The 24,747-nt window shown below is 45.0% G+C and overlaps 1 long non-coding RNA gene across 2 annotated transcripts; it reads right to left on the reverse strand.

Moving 5' to 3' along the window:
• Positions 1-209: 209 nt before the first annotated feature.
• LOC308196827 lies at positions 210-24,448 on the reverse strand. Of its 2 annotated transcripts, XR_013952425.1 has the most exons (5): positions 22,068-24,448; positions 15,433-15,589; positions 5,377-9,001; positions 4,969-5,011; positions 213-3,419 (listed from the first exon to the last, which is right to left on the reverse strand). It is a non-coding gene; the product is annotated as an uncharacterized lncRNA (long non-coding RNA). The 2 variants fall into 2 exon arrangements; XR_013952424.1 differs by having other exon boundaries at positions 210-5,011.
• Between the last annotated feature and the right edge of the window lie 299 nt (positions 24,449-24,747).

Genomic DNA, 24,747 nt, shown 5'->3' on the forward strand with positions numbered 1-24,747 from the left:
CTGTGCTATGGTTTTTAGGGCACTATTCAGCTTCTTGTACAAAGGCAAAAGCTGTGTGACCACCACATACCATGCCCTGGAGCATCGTTTACACCAGGCGGCACAAACAGGACATCAGGACCGAGCACCCCAACCTCACACCAGCTGGTGGACACTCAGAGGCTACCATGGACCATTTCCAATTTTCCAGGTAGCCATGTACCAGGGAACTGGTCAATGTCAAAGAGAGACTGTCTTCCATTTCCACTCCCTAGCATGTGTCTGTTTTGGCTGTGAAGTAATGTGAGCAGCACCCTGGAGAACATGCATGGCCCTGGGCAAGTGCCTCCAACAGTGGTAACCACAAACAGCTAAAATTGTTATTACAAGATGGTCAGACACCTGGTTATGAAGTCCCAGAGTCCGACTGCTTGCACCGTTTTATAGCAGGATACAGGAAGGCAAAGCCTGCATGTGATGTTTCTGTGCGTTGACCCAAACCACCATATCATCCCAGATGCCCACAGGAGGCCATCCCCACCCCAGCAGGACACACACACACCCCAGTGCAGGAAAAGAGGCGTAAAATCTCTGAAGCACATGATTAGGTCATGAAAATATACACTTTATCACAGCTAGATCATGAGACAGTGTTTACCAGGAACACAGGAGTTTAGAGGATGAAAATCTGAGGATGATCTTTCAATAGTGGCTGCTTGCTACCACAGCCCAGCTGCTGCCAGCTTGCACAGAACAGACACATTGGCAAGAAACAACTCAACCTCCTCCTCAAAATATTCACTTCTTTTTTCTCCTCCCTCCTAAATTTATTATTAAAATCATTGGGATTGTCTGAAAATTTGGCTATGAAAACAACATTATGCAGAGCTCCCTCCAGAACATTCACATCTCTATTTCTTTCATGTCTTTCTTTCTAGTGTCCAGCAAGCTGTGCACTCCAAAGGGAGCTCATCCCATAAGTGGTAGGATCAGCTCGCAAAACTCTGCCTCTAGGTCCAGCATCCTCCCAGCCAAAGCCAAGCCTGTTATTTCTAGGAGCACAATCAGACCGCAGCAGCGTTTCCAGCCAAGCAGAGATGAAGTAACAGACTCAGTCTGGTCCTGTTTGGCTTCGGTAACTACCAATAAAAAGCAAGAACCTGGAATGGTCATAGGCCTGCTGATAATTTGGGATGTTTCAATTTGTGAAACAAGCTCCATGTTTCTCTTATGACTAGCTGCGGAATAACAAACACACTGATTTAGTTTCACTGCTGCCTGGATTGTCAGTTTGATTTGTTCACAGATGTTTAGGGTTACATACTGCTTTACAGAGACATTCAGCAAAGCAGAAACACAGAGAGCTCCATGGGCTAACACTGAATTTCCTACAGACTTCAGTTGCTGCAGTTACAAATTTTTCATGAATTTGAAGCATGGAGTTCTCCCCTGAGCCCTCGTCTCCCCCCCACCTTTTTTTTTTTGTGTTGGTGTAAGAGGGTTATAAGTTTATAATGCTTCATGAGTTTAGCTCCCTGAAGATTTTTTCCTTCACTGGAATCATTAATAAGGTCCTCCCTCCTCTCTCTTGACACTTTCACAAAATACACTGGAACACAGTTACCTTTAAGAAATTGTAAATTTGGATTAAATTAGTTGCCACAGTAAGAGACTGGATAGAGGAGATCAAAAGAAATTCATGCAGTTACAAATGGAAAAAATTTATAATTAATTTTCTTAGAAATTTTGAAATACCATGTTAAATAAAGAACTAAAGCTACTGAAAGTAAGGGTGTGACTACAAACATTGCAGCCAAAACACTAGCCAGCGAATAAAGGTAGCGCATGTGCTTTCTGCTGCTCAGAGGCCGATAGGATGTTCTATTCTTCGCAGGAGAGCTTGAGCTTTAATTCATTGCCTGACATTATTTTTATTAGTAACCTGAATGGCTCTGGAAAGAAAAGGGTTTAAATTACCAAAAAAAATGGTTCAGACTCAGCTGGCTTTGTGAACCCATAAACTGTTTGCAAGGTTCATAAAACCTCAAAAGCCAGAAAATCCTCCACCCCCTATTTCCGCTCCAGCCTTACTTCAGTTCATTGTAGGAAATTATGAGCTCCCTCCTCTAACGGATGGTAACTTCCATAACTTGGAGCTAATCACATTGCCTTCACCCTTCCTCAGCATCTCCATGTTGGATTGAAGCTGGCACTTGAGCAGAATTCCCCGTGTAATGAACCTGACCCTCCAGCTTGCTTTCCAGGTGCAAATCGGAGCTGATGGGGTTACTGGGCTTTGCTCCAATGCCAAACAATTGTTGACACAACAGCATACAAGTCCCTAATGCCTCATTCTCTATTTTTCTCTTCCATTCTGTTGAATGAAATATATATACGTGTATATATATATATATTCAGTTCCTGGGCAAGGGGAGTGTATCCTCTATTCTGCAACACCACCTGGGTGCCAAGTGATCTTGGGGGAATAGCAAAGTTTTATATTTTAACTCAAGCAGCAAGCTCCTAAGAGCCATAATTTCTTGTCCAGTTAAGCCCCCCAAAGGATATTTTTAGAGGGAAATAACTTACACTGAAAAAAAGCACCTGTGAGAATTTGGAGGGCACCAAATTCCTGGTAAATCCCATGACCCAGCACATGCACCAGAGCTGGTACAGCCCATAGTCTTCAGCTCAGGCCACCACCAAGCCCCACCTGCACTAGCAGCAGGTTGGTTCAAGCCTCTTCTGTGAAACTTTGCCACAAGGGAAGCCTATAAGATAATGCTGTGGGCAGACAAAAGAGGCTGATGCACCACTGCCCAGACTAAGAATATCAAAGAACAACGAAAAGGTGAGCAAAACATCTCCCAGCTGATGCCGGTAAGAATGAACCAGGCATCTGTCACCCCTGAACACAGGCAGAACAGCAGAATTCTACGTTTTATTAAGAAAAATGCATACACTGGTCTGAGGAAGGCAGCAGCACCAGAAGCTTCAACTCCAACAGCATGAGGCTAGCAAAGATAGCTGCTGCGAAAGCCATTCACATGCAGGTGCTGGGGTAGCGAGCAGGGAGCCCAGCACAGCAAGAGGCAAGGGCACAGTGCCTCAGCTTCAGTCCTCCCCAGGAAAAGGCTCCCTAGGCTTTGAAACAAGTCTTCACCACCCAGCTATCATCTAGAACATGATGGGAGTGTAAAGCAAATTGAATACCCTGCAGTAAACACTAGCTAATCAGTCTTGATAAACAGAAGCATAGTTAATTGGAATTTAATTGCTGTATTAGTCATTTACCAAACATATGTCTTGCATTAATGGCGGCTTTTCCTCTTCCCACAAACCACATTCAGTTTTCTCACAGAAAATAAATGCCTCTAAAATCTCCCGAAGATCCACGATCCTTCATGTGCAGCAGCTCCATGTCCACAAGAAACGCCGAGCTGTGTGAAACGTGGTACTAATCACAGGGACTGCCAGCAGTCACAGACCTCTATGCAAAGAGGGAATTTTAACTCACTGAAACAAATGACTTACTTATGGAACAGGAACCCCCCAGTTTGCAACCACCGCATTCAAACAGGCAGACAGCTCCTTTCTGCAAGCCAATACAGATAAGTGGCTGCAATTTTCTCAAGTTGCCTTTAAAACACAGGTTTATTTTCAGTTTAGCCAGAAATGACCTTGTGAGACTTTGGTTCTAGTCTCTCCTCCTCAGCCTGCAAATTATTTTTCTGTAATAAGCAGGAGGACCTAATTCATGTTACCAGCACGGTGTAACTGATGTGCTATTTCTTGGAAAGAAGCAGGCTGCCAGAGTCCAGGGCTAGAGTCTGAGGGTACTCAAAGTTACATTCATTACACAGCAAGAGCAACTGAGAAAAATAAACACTTCTAGAGCTTATGACTAATCAAAGCTGTAAATTTCAACCACTTCTTACAGAGTCATAGCTTAGCAAAATGACACAGGATGTGTTACGTATCAGAGGGTAACCTTTAAAGAAGGTCTTACACACTAGGGAAAAATTTTAAACAGAACAGGACGAATTTTGTGCCTTTTTTTTATGTGGTTCTTATAATTAACCAAAAACTGTCACAGAAAATCATCCCAGAGGTCTGGATTCAATCCAGACTTCTAACACATCCAATCATCATCTCTGCTGCAGTATCCACAGTGTCAGTTAAATAATTAGAGCTGGTGAACAGCTTTTCAGCATTTTGTTTTCAACCATTCACTTCCCTGTTTACAAGCTTCCTCTGGGTGGATTTTGGGGATTTACCCCTCTTAATTTAATAGAGCCCAACATAACTTCTCCCAAGGGACCAGAGCACCAGGTGATTGCCAAACTGCTCTTAACACTGGATACCCAGTGCAAGTAATTTAATGCTGAGGCTTTGTGGCACATGGCATGGTTTGTGATTGTGTGACCTTACTTGACTTTAATACATTACCTTCATTTCAGAGTGAAACAAAACCCAAAATTTATTTCCTCACAAAATTAGCATTGGCCACAGGCTCAAAAATCACTCTCCATCAACAACGTAAATCTTCCCATGTGCAAGAACTTGCAGAACAGCAGAAAGGGAAAGCTGCACAAAGGGGCCAGATGGTAATTTAGTCTCTGGTTCAACAAATTGTTTGCAAACAACTTTCAGTTTCACAACTACCCCTCTGTGTGATCATAAAGTACAATGGGTTCTTGAATTATTTTTTGGTCCAAAGCATTTGACTGTTCAGACCGGCATCTTGGCTTTTTCCATCACAAGGATCCAAACAGAGGGAACCTGCATGTTGGAAGGAGGCTAAGGACAGCCCTTAGCCTGAAAAAAAATTGGCTCTGCATATCAGGCATGGGCTGTCATTCACTGGATGTCACAGCTGATTCAATAGTGACATGTCCAAAATTCTCTCAGACATCACTATTAAAAGAACAGCTGGGATGAAAACATGCATCAACAGAAATGTACACATTTTCTTCTCCATTTTCTTACCATCTCTCCATTGCTTTACTCAAATTCAATCAGTGAGAAAAATCTGTTGGGAAACAGGTAGACACAAGTGTGTTTAGCCATGTCAATATCTGGAAAATGCCTGCTGTGTAAAAAGTTAGTGGAAAGAAACAGACAGTGACTGCACCATTTACAGCAAGAGAACAATCTCTTGCCATCTTGATAAACATTTTAAAAGAAAAGACGTAATGGAGCAGCAAGATATTCATACTTTACACTAGTCAGTGATGTAGTGAGTTGTGTGAAAAATCTTAAAACAGACTGAAGTTGGGTTATAAGATAGTTCTTACAGCAAACCACTTATGCTGAGCAGCTACTATCTCCAGCACTAGTTGCAGTGTAATTGTGGAACCACAAGCCTGGAATGGTTAAGGTTGGAAGGGACCTCACCTCAGGAGGTCATCTGGTCCAAAATGTGCACCTTCTCCACGAGTCAGGTTGTCTCCTGCCTATATCCTGACAAGGCTACGTTGATTATACAGAGCAGTCTGCAAGAGCAGCTAACGTACCCACTCATTCTTAGTTTTGTTTTTGATTCACATTGGCAGTTGTAGATGCAGTCTGCTCTCCAGGTATGCACGTGGAAGTGACTGAGACATGCCAAATTTACCAGCAGCTTCTCATTAGTGGCTCTTCCTTGATTATGACATCTGCTGAGGTTGATGACAATAACAGAAGAAAATGTGAAGTTCAGTCATTTGGAAATGACTTAAGTGGAGGCCGTTCTGCACAGTATGATGTTGAAATGAATGATTGAGGCCAGATTTATAGCTCAAGCAGTCTTGCATCTGTGTTTCATTTGAGAACAACCAATATGAAAAAACACCTTTAAAAAAATCTTAATCATTTCCCAACTGAACAAAACCTCTGGATATTCTGTCAGCAATATAATCTAGACCACAAAATCTTGTTGTTGAAAGGAATTTCCAGAGCATTGTTATATGGCTAGTCCAATGAACTTGTACTAGTCAAGGCTGTCAGTATGCCACTTTGGGCTCTACAGAAAAGTTTTCGTCCACTGGTCAGTAGAAGTCCCTAAAATGCTCCTAGAGAGGACAAGGAGACCATTCACAGACTTAGATATGAAGAAAGTTTGGAAGCAGCTTATATCTCCCCTTCTTTGATAACTAGTGGCCATTCTGCAGTCTAGCTGCTGTAGTTTCTCCCCCAACACCCTCCACAGCTCAGTATGATTGAAAAGCATGCAGCCATAGGAGAAGAGCCAAGAATTTGGTGGCCAGACTTACTAAATTAACTGTTTTTCAGAGTTATGCATAACTCCTTTCATTTGCATTGATGTTTTCTGAGTGTTGGATACTTGCCAGTAAACATCTGATCCATTGAAGGCTCACAGTGAGGACAAACCGAGCTTAAACTGTACTTACAGCTACCCAGGTAGACTCCATACACAGCCCAAAGCAGAAAGCTCAGTCAAAACTTTATGTAACACTCGATTAACATGCCACATACAACTAACAATGGTCCAAGGAGATCAGGTTTATAAGTTAAGGGAAGACATCTTATCAAGCCAGCCAGCATAAAGCACGTGCATATATTGATTTTCCACAATAGTTAAGCTCCTAATGAAATGCCCAATCACTTTCACAGGGAGAGTTCAGCCACAATACAAAAATGCACTTAAATTTCTACAATGTTCTCAGAAGAACAGAAAAAGTGTTCCCAAGGATGCATCTCCCCTGCTTCAACACCATGTAAGGCAAGGTGATAAGACAAAAGTCTTATCCAAGATACGGTAGATAAGTATGCAGAGCAGAGACATTTCTAAAGAAGTTGAGGAATCCCTGCCAGCAAAGGGAGGTTTTTGTTATTTTTGCATACATTTGAAGTCCACAGTCAGGTCATAAACCAAGATGCTGGTGATTAGCTTCAAAACTCCCATTTGCCAGTATTATAAACCTTTTTGCTAGGAATCATCTTTGTTACCTGCCTGCCAGACCCTCCTACAGGCTCCTTGGGAAACTTGATGAGTTTTGGTGGAAAATTTCTGACAGGATTTTCTGATGGGTTGCTGTACTCCAAGAACTGTCCTCCTGCACACTGACAGCGTTTAGCATTGCATTTGCAAGAAGCAATTGGAAAAGAGTAGAGATACCTCCCTCTTCTCACCATCTTTTCCCCCCTTATACATGCAGGAAGGTGGAGTACATTGCCTGCAGTGATGGAAACTCGGACTGAGGAAGGGGAGTTCTCTGAACATATGCCTATTGCTTATAAAGTAAATTGTTTACTACGGTAAAGCATGAAGCACATCGTAATATAGAAAACTTTTGCTGTATTTATTTCTAAACCAGAACTTCTCCCTGCTCTGAAGGATTTACCATCTCCTTTTGGCACCCTGGTCATGCAGAATTCACATTCTCCATGCTCTAAATGCACATCTTAACATGCACTTAATGCGCTGACTTAGCAGCAACATGACCTCTGAATTTTCCATATTGTCTTGGAAAGCAGCATTAACCACATAAAGGTGGAAAACAGTAATCAACTGCAAATAACTCAAAGTGGCATCTTCATCACAAGGCTAAGAGGCTCTTCTGTCTTGAGCATGGAACAAAAAACATTTTAAAGTGAGCTTCGTACATTTCAGAAGTCTTGTGAGCTAGTAAAATTTGAAGGTAAGTGGCATGCTCATTACAATGCAAATGAGCATTTAAATCACCAGTTGTGGTTGCACATGCTGAATGCCGCCATGTGGCTGAACAATGAACAGAAGATCTGACTGGGAGCCTGATCTGGTTTTACCAGACTGATTGTTCACAGATTAACACATCCCCGTTGTCTACATGAATCTTTCTGGGGCAGGCTCCAAGTCTCAAGAGAAGTTCACATCCATGCCAGTGAGAAGGCTGCCTGATAAGCAAGTGCTTGTGCTCAGAGCTGGTCCTGTAGGGAGCTGAATGCCTCAGACAGCTACAGGCGTTAATATTGCTGAGATGCAACCCTAAACAGACTAGCACTTCATTTGGTGACCAACAAATGATATCTTAATTATTCAGGACCACTTGGGCTGAAGATTACTCCCAGATTAGGCCACAATCCAGTAAACTGCAGACTTCAAGGTAAATGTACGGGCATACCCCTAAAGTCAAAGGCTGGTCTGATACACAAAAAATTAGAAGTGCTTTGCTGAATCAGTGGTAATTACAAAGAAAGCAACAGTCTGCAGTAAAGGCCCCAGAAAGGCATCAGTTTTTGGCAAACTCTTGACTATTAGCAAACAAAAAGCAGTAACATCAAGAAAAAGTAATTGTCTATACAGAAAACTGTAATATGAAACATGTATAGCAATGAATAAAAAGGCTTTATGAAACTGTCCATTTCTCACTTAGATGCATGTGAACAAGTTGAAACAAACTAAAGATATGCCAGGAGTTCTCAACACTGGTGCTAACAGCCTTTGAGAGCCTGGGCTGGACAACACCTCTCAAAAGATATTTTCATAACAGATGCTCTTTATTTACTTGAACTTCCCCATTGGCAAAGACACTGACCAAATTCTTCTCTGGTTTCAGATTTTCTGGCTACTCCATCTTATTGTAAACATCAGTGGAAAACATACTTGTTTAGAAGCACTCTCCTGGGATGACCAATGAAAGTTATTTCTCAAAAACCTGAAGCTTGGGCCAAAGTTGAGAAGAACTCTTTGGTGTCAAAGTCTTGTTATTTTCATCCTACCTCTTCACATGTAGGATATTTTGTCCAGAGTAAATGTTCAGGAAAGGAAATGAGAATCTTGGATTTTGTTTTAAGCCTCACTACTTGATAAAAGAAAGTTCATAGGAGCAGCAGCACAGGGTCAGCCAAGCACCAGGACAATCCGGAGCAGGAAGATGGGAAGGGTTCATGTCAGTGCAAGCTGGGGCTGGGGTTCTTCTGGGGACATGGTCCTGCACTGAACAGGGAGCTCCTGGACAAAGTGGTGCTTAAGTTTGGCAAGGAGGTTTTGCTATAGGTTTTCCTTAAGCATTGAAACATCTGAACTCTTTTCTCTCATCTAAAAGAGAAAAATCAAGTTAATGCTCTGGACAAAGCTTTTCCTGGAGCTTTCAAACTGCCTGCAGGGGTGTTTGGTACCAGCCCACTATGGGAGCCAAGCGCTGCATTCCCCAAGCCCCTTGGACAACCCCAAACCTAAACAATCTCAAGTGGAAGGGGGGAGCTACCCATCCATGCTTGATTCACGAGTGTACACAGCCTGCTTTTCATGCACAGGAGGGTGGATAGGAGGCTGGTGGGAGCTGGAGTGCCCCACACAGTAATGCTGCCCTCAGATGTAAGCATGCTTTATTTCACACCACAAGCCCCAACAGCAGCAGCATCTGCCTGCTTCTTTGATTAGCAAATCAGCAAATGAAGAGCCCAAAGTCTTCCTGCTGAGCTGAAAGCCAGTCGTTAATAGCCAGGCTTTGGGCATTTCCAGATGGCATGACATGAGCTGGAGAAAGCTGATTACCAAGTAGTTGCAAATAGTTTGTCAGGGAAATTATTTCTATCAACTGGCAAAATGGCAGTTTGCCATCAGGCTCCACAAGTTCTTCAGAGAAAGATAATACCCATCATTCTAGGCTTGCCATTTCTTACAAAAATTTCTCTTGATCACTATCCCTGTGCTCACCCATGTACTCTCAGCAGCCCAGCTGAAGAGGAAAGCTGCTCAGAGGGGTCAGCACGCACACAGCATCAATTGCATCTCCTATGTGCTCAGCATCTTCCTCATATGCCTCATGACAGTATTTATACCCACCCCCACTTGAGCTATACTGAACAAAAGCCAAACCAACCATTATAACAGAAACTTCCAGTGTAGCTAGCATTAAAATACAGTTCATGGACTATTGCTCCACAAGATCCCAGCCTCAGTCAGCACACAGGAAGGACAGTACTCATTTAACAGCTTCTCACTATTTTCTTTCAAATTCCATTGCTCAGCATGGGCTTCTAAGCTTTGCTGTCTGCACAGAGCTCTTACTTTCACCTCCCTTCATTTATTCTGCTCACCACTGTTCAGTCTCAGTGCCCCACAAACACTAAATTTAACATGCTCCTGTGAGGGTAGGGCAGAATCACCCCAATTTACAGATAAGACAGCTAAAGGGCAAGAATTGCCATGCTGAGAAATCAAAGCCCAGCTTCTTCCACCTAGTTTTAGGTGCCCACCTGATGTGAGGTGATCATAGCTTATTCACACTCCCCCCAGATGAGCACCAATGACAAATGTCTACCTATCTGTCCATCAGTCCTGTGCCATCTTGAGCATGTGCATGTGTTTTGGGACATGGATACAGCCTTTACATCATATTCCTATGATTTAACTTGCATAATTCATGCTGACCATAACAGCATCTCCCCAACTGCTCTGCAACACTACACATCCCCTCCAGACAGCCCCAAACCACCACAAGACTTTTCATCCACTCAACTCACAAGCTGACAGTGATTAAGCAGCCTCACATGCAACCAATTACCCAACTTCTCAGGCAAGTCCCCAGGACTCCACACTTGTCTCCATAACACATTTTGATCATGATGGATAACCCATCTTCGGCACTGGCAAGTCCCTCCTGGGACAGGTAACTTTCCTAGAGAGGTACAGGCTGTTTGTGCAGCTCAGGCATGTATAAAGCAGAATCTGTGAGAGAAAGAAGGCCCAGAGCAGATGAAACTGGATGAATCTGACCAAAAGTGAACACAGACAGATAGGAAGAAAGAGCTTCTCAACCAAGGAGCAGTCCAGGCAAGACTGACAGATATCCCATTACTCAAGACCATTAAAGGTAGTTTGGACAGTTCAGGAAGGAATAATTGACTTGAGTTTTTGCATGCCTCATGCCAAATGACTACTGCTTCAGCTCTACTACACTGCATAATTGGCTCGCTACTATAGCATTTCTGTGCTGTATTTTACAGATATCATTTCAGCTACAGAAGCTGCTCTTTTAATACTCATCTTAGTCTTGCTCATTAGGTGGAAAGCATTACCTTACTCACACCTGACTGTCAAATCAGCCAGAGCCCATCCACTGCCTGCTGACACAGCCTGCAGCCATCAGTATTACAAAACACTGCTGCATCCCCCTTCCTAGGCAGAACATCAAGGTACAGAGAGCAAATGCAAGTGATCCTCCACAGAAATCCCACTATATTCTTTGCCGCAAAGTTCACTGAGCCTTTTGGTGCAAGTTGCATTTTATTTCAATAAGAAGGCATCAGAACCACAGGAGGCAAGAGTGAACATGTTAAACCTAGCAGCACATTTATGCCCTTGTTCTCCTGGAATTTGATCAGGAGCATAGCTAAACATGCAGCTGGCACTTACTGTCCCACAGGAAGTTTTTGCAAGGGAGACAGCAGTGAGGCTGGTGGAAATCAAGTACTTTTCTTATTATGTGGTTGAAACACGGCCAGGACAAAGATGCCAGTGCTGGAGCCAGGAAGCCCCAGGTTCCTGCCACTCAGCATCAGGGTGTATCTGTACATGTGCCCTCTGTTCTAGTGTCACTGCAGGCCTGAAGGACCAGGCTATTTCCACAGACAACTTTTTCCTGCCATAAGATCTCAATGAAAATTTTCCAGCTGCCTTGGGGTTTTGCTTTTGTTTCATGGGAATGTCCTGGACAGTCAGTTGAAGTGAAGAATCAACTCCCCTGAAACCAGCCAGGACCTCCCTGACCCGTGTAAAACCCAGGTGTACATCTCCTTCCATAGCAGCTCTGGAGGAGCATCCAGGAGGAGTCACCACCGACGGAGATGAGAGGCAGTCATTCCTCGCAGCCTGCTCTGTATCACTTGCAAGCAGATTGTTCCAATATGCTGTGTTGGTTTTATAAGACAGAAGCATCCATTGGGACATAAGGTGTAATTATAGAGCAATTTCAATTAAGAGTCAAACTATGGTCCAATAAGGTAAAAAGGTCAGTGCTATATCTAGTAATGCAGCTGGATGGTGGTTTTGCACTTGGCTACAAAACGAAGGGAAATCCTAACTGGGGCCAAATATATCCCTGTCTTCAGTCATGATTTTCTGCCAAGCATCAATCCCAGAGCACATTCTGAAAGGATATTTGCCCAGAATTACAGTTTAAAAAATGCATTATACTATTCTTCGTTTTAGCAGGTTCAGGCTGCGACTTCGACTCTTTCCAGTGAGTTTTTTTCTTTTTTCTCCTTCCCAGGCTTTGATTACAAAATAACTAAGCTGAACAGATTCTGTTCATGGTGAGAGTCTTAGCTGTCAAGTATTAGATTATAGCAGAAAAACATCAAAAAAGCTAGCATGCTGTCCTGGTGTGGTTTAAACAAAGATTTCAGGAACAAACTCAGAAAACACTCACCAGTTTATCAACAGTGGGAAATTATCTCAGAGCACCTCCTAGGGGAAGAAGTCTGAGAAAACATCTGGAAGGGATAAAGCACTAACTAAGACAACAAATAGCATGGCATTCAAAAAGGGAATCTCAAGACAGCAATTTTTGATCTCTAAAATTCCCTAGAAAATTCCATACACTCAAGCTCAGCCCAGTGCTTTGGAGAAATTAACATCAAAAAATCAATAGATGGGCCAAAGTGACAAGTATACGGAGACAGAGGCTGAATAGGAGATTAGCTAAAAAAGCCAGAAGGAAATGGGAGACCAGGAAAACTCAGATGGGGGCTGGGACAGGGGCTGTGGATTAGCCCTGGCAGTGGAATTGCTTATAGGGGGTCTCACAAGTGGTTTAGGACATTTACAAAGCACTACATCTTTCCCAGAATTCAAAGAAATATCAGACAACAGGACATTTTTCCTTCAAATAGGTCTTATGCTGGAAGTAAATGCTTCCAAGAACTGGGAATACCTGGAAATCTCATGTTTGCTTCTGCACAGTTGTAGATACGCAAAGGATTACAGATTTAATGAAATCCTCAGCTTCTCACACAGGGTCTGCAAAAAGGCTGCAGGTATTTGTTCATGAACACTGCTAATCGCAAGTGCTGGAGACAGCAGAAAGCTTTCCATCCCAGCCCCCTCCTGCCTCTGCCATCAGCCGGGATACTATCTATCCTCTTAAGTTTTGGGCAGGTTCAAGAATGGAATCTGCTTTTAAGACTGACAACTGACAGGTCAGGCACTTCTTTGCTCATGTCAGCCAATCACACCATGTCATCCAGTTTTAAGTGGAAATATTTTTTTAGGTCTTATAACCATACAAGAGGGTGTCCAGGGGAGCAGCATCTGTGTAGGTGACTCCAGAAACAGATGATGCAACCTGTGGAAGCAAAGACTGGGTCAGTGCAGTGAATTTTACATTAGATTGTAATAGCAGGGCCTTTCCAAATAGGCAAAATTCTGAAATGCTCTGTTCATCTGATGTCTGCTAGAAAGAGATTACCTGGAACTAGGTGAAAAGAAACAAGGCACAGAGCTGTGCCAGGGAGATCTGGACAGAGAAAATGGCTCTGAAAAAATGACATGAAAAGCAGAATGTAAGGCTCTGAAGTTATCACCCCTAGTCCATGGTGGAAACTGAATGAACCCTGAAGAATGAAATAAAAGATCCAGCATGTTATTACTTAAACAGTAACAGAAATTGAATAGGCATATAGCCACACTGTCTATGCCTTGGGTGGAACCAAAAGAATTGTATTTCTGCTTTCTGAGCAAAACTGATTCAGTGCTCCTTTTGGCATGGGCAACATTTTCACCCCATTTAACCCTAAAGTATTAAATTGATGAGTTCAAAGCTGCCTCTTGTCCAGTATTAACTTGCTTCCAATAAAACTTTGACAAAGTAGTGTCTCCATAACAGATTTTAAATGTCTTATTTATCCAGACTTTCCAGAAAGTTGCCAAGGATGTTTTAATCTGAGCAGAAGATAACTAATTTGAACTTGCTCATGGGAGTTGTCTGAATTGCTATTGACTTCTGAGACAGACTTACACCATGGAAAAAGGAATTCCCTGGGAGAAGAGCTGTCTGATAATGGACACTAACAGTGCCCCCCAAATATACTCGTGTGCAATTGAGACAAATGCAACAGCAGGCTCACCATTTTGTTAAGGGTTTTAGAAGACATTAAATTCCTGGGCAATCCCATCATCGTAGAAAAAGGCACCTTAAACTCCTGATGAGTTCACTTCTGCAAGCAATATCCTTTATAGGCACCAGCAATACACTGACAGGATACTTTATGATGCAAAGGCAAGTACTGATTGCTTGAGCCTCATGCCAACAGGAAACCTTGTCAGCATCAGCACCAAGACAAAAACCTCCAGCAGCAGTGCAGGATCAATATTGTCCAGCTCTCAGTTGTGATGCTGGAGCCAGAAACATGAACAGAATAAAATATAAAATCTGGGAGTGCCTGATGGCCTGCAGCTGCACAAATCCTGAGAAAGCTGCCTTATTTCAAAGGTGCTGTGCAAGAGGACTGGCCATTTGAGCTCTGCTTCTGATGATCCCCAAGCCAAAAGGAAGAGAAGGTGATCCTTAGGGATTCTGAGTGAAAATAAAGGCAGCAGCTTTACACACCAGCAACTTGAATTAAACAGCTTAGGAAAGTATTGGCTAGCAATTCTCAGCCTTCTGCACCTGACAGTGCAAGAATCCAATTGGTTTGGATATCTTGCCATTTCCAGTTTGATGTGACATGGGAAACAACTTCTTGTCCTGACTGCTATTTGAACCCAGCATTTAAATCTCAAAGGAAGATGCTTCCTTAAAGATGCTAACACAAGGCACATACCAAACAACACCCGGGGCTCTAGCTAATTAACCTTTTATCTCTTAAGCTCTCTGCCCTGTTGCTGGAATCACACCATGGAAACACCACTCTTGCTCCTGCACCTGGTTTTCCATCCTTCCCTGTGATCCTAGTTAGTGCCTTTGGCTGAGAGTCTCAGTTCCCCTCTCCTCCAGACCAGCCCCATGCACTCAGCTTCCCCCCAGCCCAACAGCCAGATGCAGAGCTCAGCCTCAAGGCCACTTTGCTTTTCAGTCTGAAAGGTTGCATCGGCAACTACCAACTACTTGGTTATACTTCAGAATGATTTAACTTGCATACATGTGATCACCTGAGCAGTGCTCATGCTGCTGGCAAAAGCAGACAGCAGCGAGTCTACAGCTTGCCCTGTGGATGCAGCATTGGAGGCAGGACTCAATTTCTCAACAGGAATGCCTCCAAATCACACTGAACACGAGGATCAGCCCAGGAAGCCAAGCTGCTATACACAAACCATAAACTGTCTGTCAACACCCAGAACTGATCCTGCTCAACTCTCTAAATAACCCAGACCCACACTGTTCTGGTGAATCTCCGGAGTTCTGGCAGCATTTCTTGGACTGCCCATCTCCAGCTGGGAATATACTGAGACCTATATCCTGTTTACATGCATATTTCAAAAGCAGAAGCTGGAGATGCAAGCGTCACCCATTTCTAAAGCCTTACCTGCACGGATGTACCCACAAGGTTTGAGGACAAGCAGCAGCTCATTGTTCTCTCTGCCCAGGTAACAAATCTGCTGAGCATGTAGGAAGCTTGTGGCTCCCAACAACCTCCTCAAATGCCAGGTGCAGGTGGAGCAGCACAGCACAGTGTCTGGTACCTATGAGTAAATGATAAAATGCAGGAAAATCTAGCATCTGCAGCAAGGAATTAGGGAACAATTGCATTTTACATAATTTAAATTGAAGTCCTTATAATTCCTGCCTGAAATGATTTGGAAAAAGATCTATAGCAGCCACGGGCATGTTTTTCTCCTGCTCCTATACAGGAAAGCTGGTTTAATACAGCCCTGAGCACATCAGTTGCATACAGTTAAACAGGCTCAGCTGAGGGCTGCTACAGAATCAGTTCACACAACTAGAGGTGCATGCCATGGATTTGGGCTATATATCATTTGCACAGCTCTCATCTGGGCTTCAGAGTTCTTTAAATATTATTCATAAAATAAAAGTTTCATGAAAGACAGCAGAGCAGAAGCTCTAAGAGTAGAAAAAGACCGCAATATGTTCACTGCTTCCAGTCTTGTTACAAACTGTGGTAGATGGCAAAGTTTCCAAATTCCCCTAAAATGCTGGAGTGCTGCAGGGATAACATGATGGATTTCAACTCAAGACACTAAAGAACTATCCAAGAAAACAAAGCCTTTGATTTACACTCAAGTAAATCTTCCTCTGGATTTATCTGCCCAGCTCTGAGATAACACGTAGATATTTCTTACACAGCCTAACATAAACAAATCTTCCATGCGCAGTGAATAGACGGGCAGCAAGGAAAGCAGTTTGGGAGCATGTACTTTCCAGGGAACGGAAAAACACTTTGTCATTCACTCTGGGTTTGGCTTTCAGAAGTGCTGCCAGGGCACTGAGTGCTTGATATGCTCAGTCTGCTACCAAGAGCTTCGTTTTAGCGCAGAGCTGCCTGCATCACTGGGCGCTGCCCAAAAGAGAGGTCTGGGTAATGTCACCTCACCCACTTCTGCTCTCCCCCAGCTGAACACAACAGAGCAGTGTGAGGGCTCTGGGCTGACAAAGCCAACAGGCACTCAGGCCAGTACATAAACCAGTATTACTGATCCCCAGGGGGATACTAGCCCAGGAAGGCAGACCAGCAGTTTTTCAGCAGTAAGTGAAACAAGCCTTCACAGCTGCGCATCACACATCTTCTGCCATCAGCACATCAGCTGCTGTGTGTTTCACTGAGGTTTCACAGGACAATGCTGCAGCATCATGGACTAAGGTGGGATGGGTTCTCATTTGAGCTTCACCAGCCTTACAGATAACATCCCTTTGTTCCCTGATTTTGCAAGCAGTGAGCCTAACCTCAGCAGTAATGAGCTCCCTGCCAGTCCCAGCTGGACCCAGCTCCTCCTGGCTCTCTCAGGCCCTGCCACCAGGCCACTCACCAGGGCTGGCTTTGAGCACAGCCCAGACCCTGACTTGCCAGCTGCAAACACACAGGTGCTGAGCTGGGTGAGGGAAGAGATCCCAGCCCCACAGTTGTCTGCTTCACAATTCCTGCTGTGTCTGTTAGTTTTTCCCCCCCCAACAGCAATGTTTTAGGAACAGCTGAGCACTGGGGTTCCCCTTTTCCTGGGACAGAAAACCAAGCAACCCAGCTAGCACACACAGCTGCTCCTTCATTTAGAAGGACAGTGTTTTGCATTTTGAGCCACTCCTCAACAGCATGGTGAGAAAAAACACTTGGATAACAATTACCACAACAAAAGACTCTTGGAAATAAAAGCAGAACACTTTGCATACATCCTAGATGCTACTTCTGCAGCTGGGGTCTTCCGGATTTCTACTCCAGACATTTTTTTCACGCAAGAAAACTATCTACTTCGATCTGCTTGGAACATCTCAGGCACCACACTTCCTAAAGGCACAGATCTCATTGGAATAGCCAAATAAAGCCTAAGGAGCAATATGGGTTCTTCAAGCAATTTCTGCCCAGCAGACTCCTACCACCAGCAAGTCCGTGCCAAGTGCTGTGTGCATATTGCTCTGTAAGCAGTTACAGAGATCACAGCTGGCGAGTGACAGTCTAACAGTATTTGGCATTGACACATCCCAATATCTTTTCTCACATGGCTGCACTGAACTGCCTCACAGAAGCTTGAAGCAATAGTTTATACCCACATAGAAACTGGCACACAACCACGCTGACCATCCCAGGGCCACATGGCAAGCTAAAGGAACCAGGTGAAAGCTCATTCCAGTTATTTTACACCACTGCCCTTTACTTACACACTGGGAATAGACTGGGGGGATGGAGTGGAAGAAGCCATAGGACCAGACCATCCCCAGCACACCAGCTCCCACTACCACCACCAACCAACTGCTTAACAGAGAGACCCTGGATCTGGGGGGTTCTCGGACAAGCGCAGCACTAAGAACATGCCTACATTTACACATCCCAAGCAGCCACACTTCCTGTACTACAAACCCCACAAGGGGAAGTTAGCTTTCTTCCTTCATCAATGCCTGGCTCTGCTCCAGAGGTTTTGGTTTTCTGTCCCTGCAGGCACTTCCCTGGGGAAGCTGTTTCCTCACAGTCCATCTTCCTCTTGTGCCCAGCCTGTGGGTGAGCAGGGGTTAGAGGGACCCTTCTCACAGGTCAGCCAGGACCCAGAACCACTGCGGCGCTCACTCATTTACACACTGCACCCCAAAGTTGCACCGGGGCTCCCCAGCAGCTTGCAGATGCAGACTATCAGACTCCCCTCCTCACAGACAGTGTGGCTGACACCTCCACCCCAACCCCTGACATTTAGCCAAAAGGCTCGTAGGGGAAAAGTTGGAATCCCCTCTCATCACACCCTCCCCCATACACAAAGTTGCAGGCTGAGCAGTGTGAGAGCAGCAAAATAACCCTGAGAAAAATCTAGTGACTGCATGTGACCCTAACCCTGCAGCACATTATCAACACTTCAATTTACTTCATGATGAAGTTTTAACAGGTCCTGACCTCCAGCATCAGAGCCCTTCCACCACACACCCAGCCTGGCAGCACGCTCCACTGTTCATGCAATGCCCACACGAGCACTCCAACAGTCAATGACAGGAACACACCAAATTCTTAGAATTGGCAATTGTCTGTAGACACTTCCAATACCCTTAACTTCCAGCTAATTACCACATGTAGAGAACTCGTTGGGAAATACAGCCATGACCACCATCCTTTCAGCGGAAATGCACTTCGAACAAGCCTGTACGGATCATCTCTCAGCCTGAAAGCTAGTGTCACTGCAGGAATGAGCACTAAGGCCAGACTGACTAGCTGCTGCAACCAGTGTCACCCCACAGGGTACAAATCACCCAGTCTGAGGACAGAAGCAGGCCCCGGGCCAGAGCAGACAGGGGATGTGTAGGAATGGCCGCATTCCCCCAGGCCTGCCCCAGGGGCTTAGGAAAGGGTAAAGAATGGGTTGAGGCAAAAAAAAAAAAAGCTCAGGCAGCAAAGTGAGATGTGTCCTGGCTGCCTGCTGGGCTGGCATTGCCAGCAGATATGGCAGGCCCACTCATTGCTGCAAGCAGAGCCCAGGACAAAGCAGCAGGAGGGTGGGCTGGAGCTGTGCAGCAGAAGGACAGCCTGTAGGACACATTACAAATCCTCTGTATGGAAAGGCTGAATTATGCACTGCTCCCAGGATCCAGGTGACAAAGCTAAAACCTGCCCCTCTGGCAGCATTGAGACTTTGACATGGAGCAGCACAGGGCTTCAGGGGAGATACTGCTGTGGGATGGGTCAGATATGGAATAAGCTGCTTAACTGATACAACCACTAGTGAGAAAGCAAATGAGCAGAACAGCATTTCTACAAACCTACTTCACTAAATTTAGGGGATCGCTACACAATACAGTTGATGAATAAATAGCAAGCAATATCTTTTGTCAAATGAAACATTTACATCTTTTAAAGATGTTCCTGAAGTACAGATTTGCTTCCAAACTGCCACAGGGAAGATAGGGCTCGTTTCCATAACCTTCCTTACATACCTACCCTCTACCCTAACAGCTGTACAGCTTCAGTTCTGCCTAATACCTCTTCAGATTTATTGGATGCCCTGCTACAAGCCTGATTGTTCCCTGTTGCAGTGTTTGGCCATGGATGAAGAATGTGGGAGGGATCTATGATAATTTTTATGACTATTGTATGACCTTCTGTTAGCTTGATAGGATGAGTGTCAGGGCTCTCCCCTGGGAGCAGGGCACACATCACTTGAAATAGATGCTCATGCAGAGACAGAGAGGTCAAAGCAACAGTGGGGCCTGAACACCAGTAGAAGTTTTAATTATGAATTATGAATGTGGCTACTATACATTGCTATTTTGGGAGCTGATAATTTAACAGGCAAGTAAGAAACAGGAGGATCTCCTCAAAAGATAGGGCACTTCCACCTCCTGCCTGTTAAGGGTTGCAAAGTCCTGGATCAGAACCAGTGATTTTTGGTGCCTGCTTTATCAAGGTCACAGAGCACCAAACAAAATCTTGTCTCCATTTCTGTCTCTCCTCATGCCAATGGAGAAGCTAATCCCACCCAGATCCATCTCACCAGCATAGATTAGGTCACTTAAAAGATATAATTTTCCCTCACTTCCCTTTACATTTTGGAAGCTAATGTTGGGTGGCTTCCGACTAGAACAGATAGCACAGCATTCTCATGTAGTGTTACCTTGTTAAAGCTGAGAGTTTTTCAAGGTGCCATGAATCTGAAGTAAGTTTAACTTTTAACTGAATTTATTCCGTCATATTAAGAACTCAAATTCATTAAAATAATTTCACCTTCCCCCTAAGACCTCCCTTTTCTGCCAGGCTTTCTGAATAGTTTAACATTTTATTTGAATTTTGCACTAGAGTTTAAAATCAAGCTTTTAAAATCAAGTTTTATTATAGGCTACAATAGATTCACAATCCTATCACAACTAATTTCATAACTGGTAACTGAAAATGCTGCCACACCAACCCATGAAGGCGTTAAAACCACCAAAACAGTGGCAGTAAGCAAAATTTGTATCTGCCGACACTACTTAGATGCAGCCTTTGCAGGCCATGAAAGCAGTACCCTAAGCCCCAGCTCCTCCATGGGCTCAGGATACTCCACTGTGAAGGGAAAACCCCATCACAGGAGAGCAGAGCCACCATGGGGTGCGGGGGTTTCATCTGCAGCTGGGGGATCAGCTCCTCTCCTCATCATAGCACCCCAGTGGCCTGGCTCAGGCACCCCTGTAAGCACCGCAGGCGAGCTGGCAGCCTCATGGAAAGGCTGCCTGAACCTCAAAACACTGCTCATGTTCCCCTCTTTTTCCCAGCAAAGCACAAAACAGGCCAGGGAGCCCTGCATCGCCAAGTTTGGGGGAAAAACGCTTTTTGTTCTCTTCATAATTAAAGCTCTCCTCATCAGAGGGCACAGGGGCAATTCATCTCCTCAGCGTGGGGGTCGCTAGCACTCAGCTAATGGGAACAGGCTGCTGGCTAACGGGTGGTCTGCGAGCACTGGCTGTTTGCTTAGGGAGAAATTCCAGCCAGGGCAGGTAAGCAGCACGCTGACCTTGCTGCTCAGAGAGCTAAACTCACGAACTGCACAGATCAGCAGCTACACGAGGCCTGCTGGGGACAAGGCTGCTGACAATTCAGCACAGCCTGCACCCGCAGCACAGGGGGGCAGCTCCAGGCCCCAAGGGCCCCAGCACAGCCCTCACTGCCATGGGACAGCCTGGGACACAGGGGAGTTGACATCAGGACTATGAAACCCCATTTGCTCTGTTGCAATAGCTGAAGGAATGAGATGCACTGAACTTGGCATTCCTACCAAACATGTTAATAGAAGGAAAAGTCTTTCAGCAGGGACAAAAGATATTTGTGGGCACAGACAGGCTCCAGCAGGCTTTTCAGGAGAAACATTACTGAAGCTGCAGCCAGGTGCATGGCACTGGAGATGCTAACAGGAACGGATGCACTTCACTCCCCCCGTATGCATAGGAACAAGGTATTTTAGGAACTTGTTTTCATTCCACTCGAACAGCAGAACCAAGTCTTGAAGTCTTGGACTCCGGCAAAACAGGACAAGCAGCCTGCCCAGCTACCCAGCAGCTATGATGTAAGGCTAGTACCAGCACCAAAGCTCATCATTTCGCATTGCCTTGAGGATTAACTGATATCAGCTGAAAATTTCTTGTTTTCTGCCCTGTCTTTGCACCACACCTCACTCCCCACAGTAGAGACATAAAGCAGGAGCAACTCAGCTGAAGCCCATAAACCTGAAGCCTCAATTTACTTTTAACCAAGGCTTAAACCTGACTGGCACACACAGAAACACCCAAATATCTCACACAAAACAGCTTGCTAGCTCGTGGGAAAGATGACCAAGAAGGACTGCATGCCCAGAGATGCTGCAGCAGCAAGGTTGACTTCACTACAGAGGAGAACACCAATGGGCACCAGATCCCACTAGGATCCCATCGCAGCCTGCCCAAGTCCCAGGCCCCCAGCTGAGCCAGGCACAGTGTGGGCTCCTGCCTGCTCTGCCAGCTGCTCTTAATGCTAGGGTAGCACTCTTCTCTGGACTGGACACTCACCTTTAGAGTCAGCCATCTCCAGGTCCTACTCACAAGGTGCTCTTTAGGTGTAGGGGAAAAAAAGAGACTCCTGAGGTGAGCAGTTTGATGGGAACTTCCAGCAGCAAAAAAGAGGCAATGCAACCATTGTGGGTGTGCTCCCATACCTCCAAACCCAGGCATCACGTGACAGCAGCAATAAGGCAGGACTTGTTCCCTCACCTCTCAAAGCCCACTTCCCAAAGAGCAGTTACACGCAGTTTAGATGTACTACCTCTACATGAACAAATCCCAGACATCTCCCAGCAAACCTCACCTACTTCCTGCCATTGATATTTAAGCATCCTGCCATGCTCCCATAGGCCACCACAACCAGTCAAGCCCACCCTGCACCTGGCTATCCCAGGTGGAGCCTATCTTGGCTTCTAAAATTCCAGTCACCATTCCCCCAGGTGCAGTCTGGGAGGCATGAAAAAGTCTGGGGAAGAAACAAATGCATGTTAGCTAGTAGATGAGTGATGGTTATCTATTTGTGGCCCCAGATCACAGCTTTGAGTATTGGGATAATCCCAAAACAACAAAATTTCTGGAGGGCATGACAGCAAGCTGTGCTTGGGCAAGCTGAGGCGGTGCACGGTACAAAATAAAGTTTGTGATTAGATATAAATAAGTTGTGCTCAGGTACGTGGTCTGTTTGCATAACCGTCTGCCTGAAACATTGCTTTTTTCTTAACTGGAACAATCTGTCAAAAGATTTGTACCACAAACAAAGTTATTACTTTGTCCTTTGAATTAATAAGAATGCTTCTCCTTTCTGAACAGTTGCCATCCAAAAAGAAGGCAATGCGCACTGGTTTGTAACATTCCCCATGCAACCAGCAGCAGAGAGGAGGCAGTCCAAGCAAAGAGCTTGTTAACAATCCGCAGGCTGAAAGTCATTCATCTTTTTTTTTTTTTTTTTAAGACTGCAGATGATTAGAAAAGCATGAGGTGGAGTTGGAGAAAGATGTAAGAAAACTTCATACGTCTTTATTCTGTTTTTCGCTCCAGTTTTGGCTCTAAGATATGCTATGAGCTGCAGCACAAGCCCAACTGGACCACATTCGCAGGAGAAGATCTGCTGCTGCTGCCTGTCCATCTGCCACCAGATCTTAGCTGCAAATTTCTGCAAAATGAGTGTTATTTTCAACACATACTGTGACCATTTTTAATCCAAGCATTTCCTGTGAGGAAGACAAAGGAGAAAACGAGGCAAGTTACTTCCCACTTGGCACCAAAACCTGGTCAGAAGCCATTCCTCAAAATCAACCCTGCTGCCCAGGGGCAGTCCAGACCTTTGCCATTCTGCCATCAATGGGCAGCACAGTGCCAGCAAGGGGGGAGGACAACCAGCAGTCGCATCATGCTCATGGCAGGCTAGTGAGCAACAACCCCATCTGATGTTTCATTTTTAATAAGTATTCCCAATCAAAAGCAAACACTGCCTCACAGCGTGTTTCTAGTAAACGAAAGAAGACAAATGCATACCAGACATGGTGGTGTGGGAGGAAAAGGAATGCAAAATCCGCTCCCAACTGTCATCGCATCTCTCGCTCAGGCGGCTTCCCCTTCTCGGGGGGTTTGTACTGAGGGAGCGGCAGCAAATCTCCTGGGGACTCACACAAGGAGAGCATCACAGAGAGCCTGGCATTGAGAAACCTCAGGTCTGGCGCTGGGCAGGCCTATGTGGTAGCCAAAACCAAGAAAATTGGCGTAAGGCTGTGCCTGCTTAAACAGAAGACACATGTAGGGCTGTATCAGGTAAAGGTACTTGTGTCATCTCAGAGCTCCTCAGTACCCTGCAATACTCAATACCCCCACCCGGGGATACTGTGACAAACCTCTTTTAAACCTGTACACTCGAACCCCTTTGAGACAACACAGTAAAAGAGGTGATGGGTCCTGCTGTGCTTGTTTGCTTTGCAGCCTTTTGAAGGCAGTGCCAAGTAAGCTGAAGACCAAGAATAAATCCTACCAAACAGGAACGTTTACATAAATAACCTCAGCTACACAGCTTGCAAGTCCTCATCCATTTCTTCATCTCTGTAGCCAAAAAACATGTGTTTTGTGTTGCCTCACATAAATCTCTCTGGTTATTTATCTGCACAAACCCTTCTATAAATTGCTCACGGGGCCCCAAAATGCAGCAAGCAGGCTGTTTGATGTGTGTCTCAAACACCAGGTGAGTCAATCGCTGCTGCGTACACCTTGTTTGCTCCCACGCAGGGAGAAGTTACCAGTCCCCTTTGCCAGAAAAGAGGGCAAAAAGTCAAATGGTTTTGATGGATGGATAAATGTCTGTGGGCTGAAACTCCTGCGCAGAGCTTGTTTACGCTGAGACTTACTAGTACTCCCTCCTCCTGCTGGCTGATAAAACACTCCCCCATCTATCTTTATGAAATACACTCCAGACCTAGAGACTGCACATGAATATTTGATGTCTTTGTGAGCTCCTTTTCCACTACTGCACTTCCCCCTGGTGCAATTCCTCTCTGTACAGGAACGAGCAGAGCATCAGCCCTGTTCTGTGGTGCTGAGGCTGGGTATCGGCCCTGTTACAGACCCGCTCTGCAGAGGTGGATTTCACTCATCAGCATTGCAGCACAGCCTTTAGGATTTACCCTGCGTCCTGTGAGCGAACCACGTTCATTTAGGTTACAGT

The sequence above is a fragment of the Anser brachyrhynchus genome, assembly GCF_964034855.1.
Source record: "Anser brachyrhynchus genome assembly, chromosome: 6".
Classification (NCBI taxonomy): domain Eukaryota; kingdom Metazoa; phylum Chordata; class Aves; order Anseriformes; family Anatidae; genus Anser; species Anser brachyrhynchus.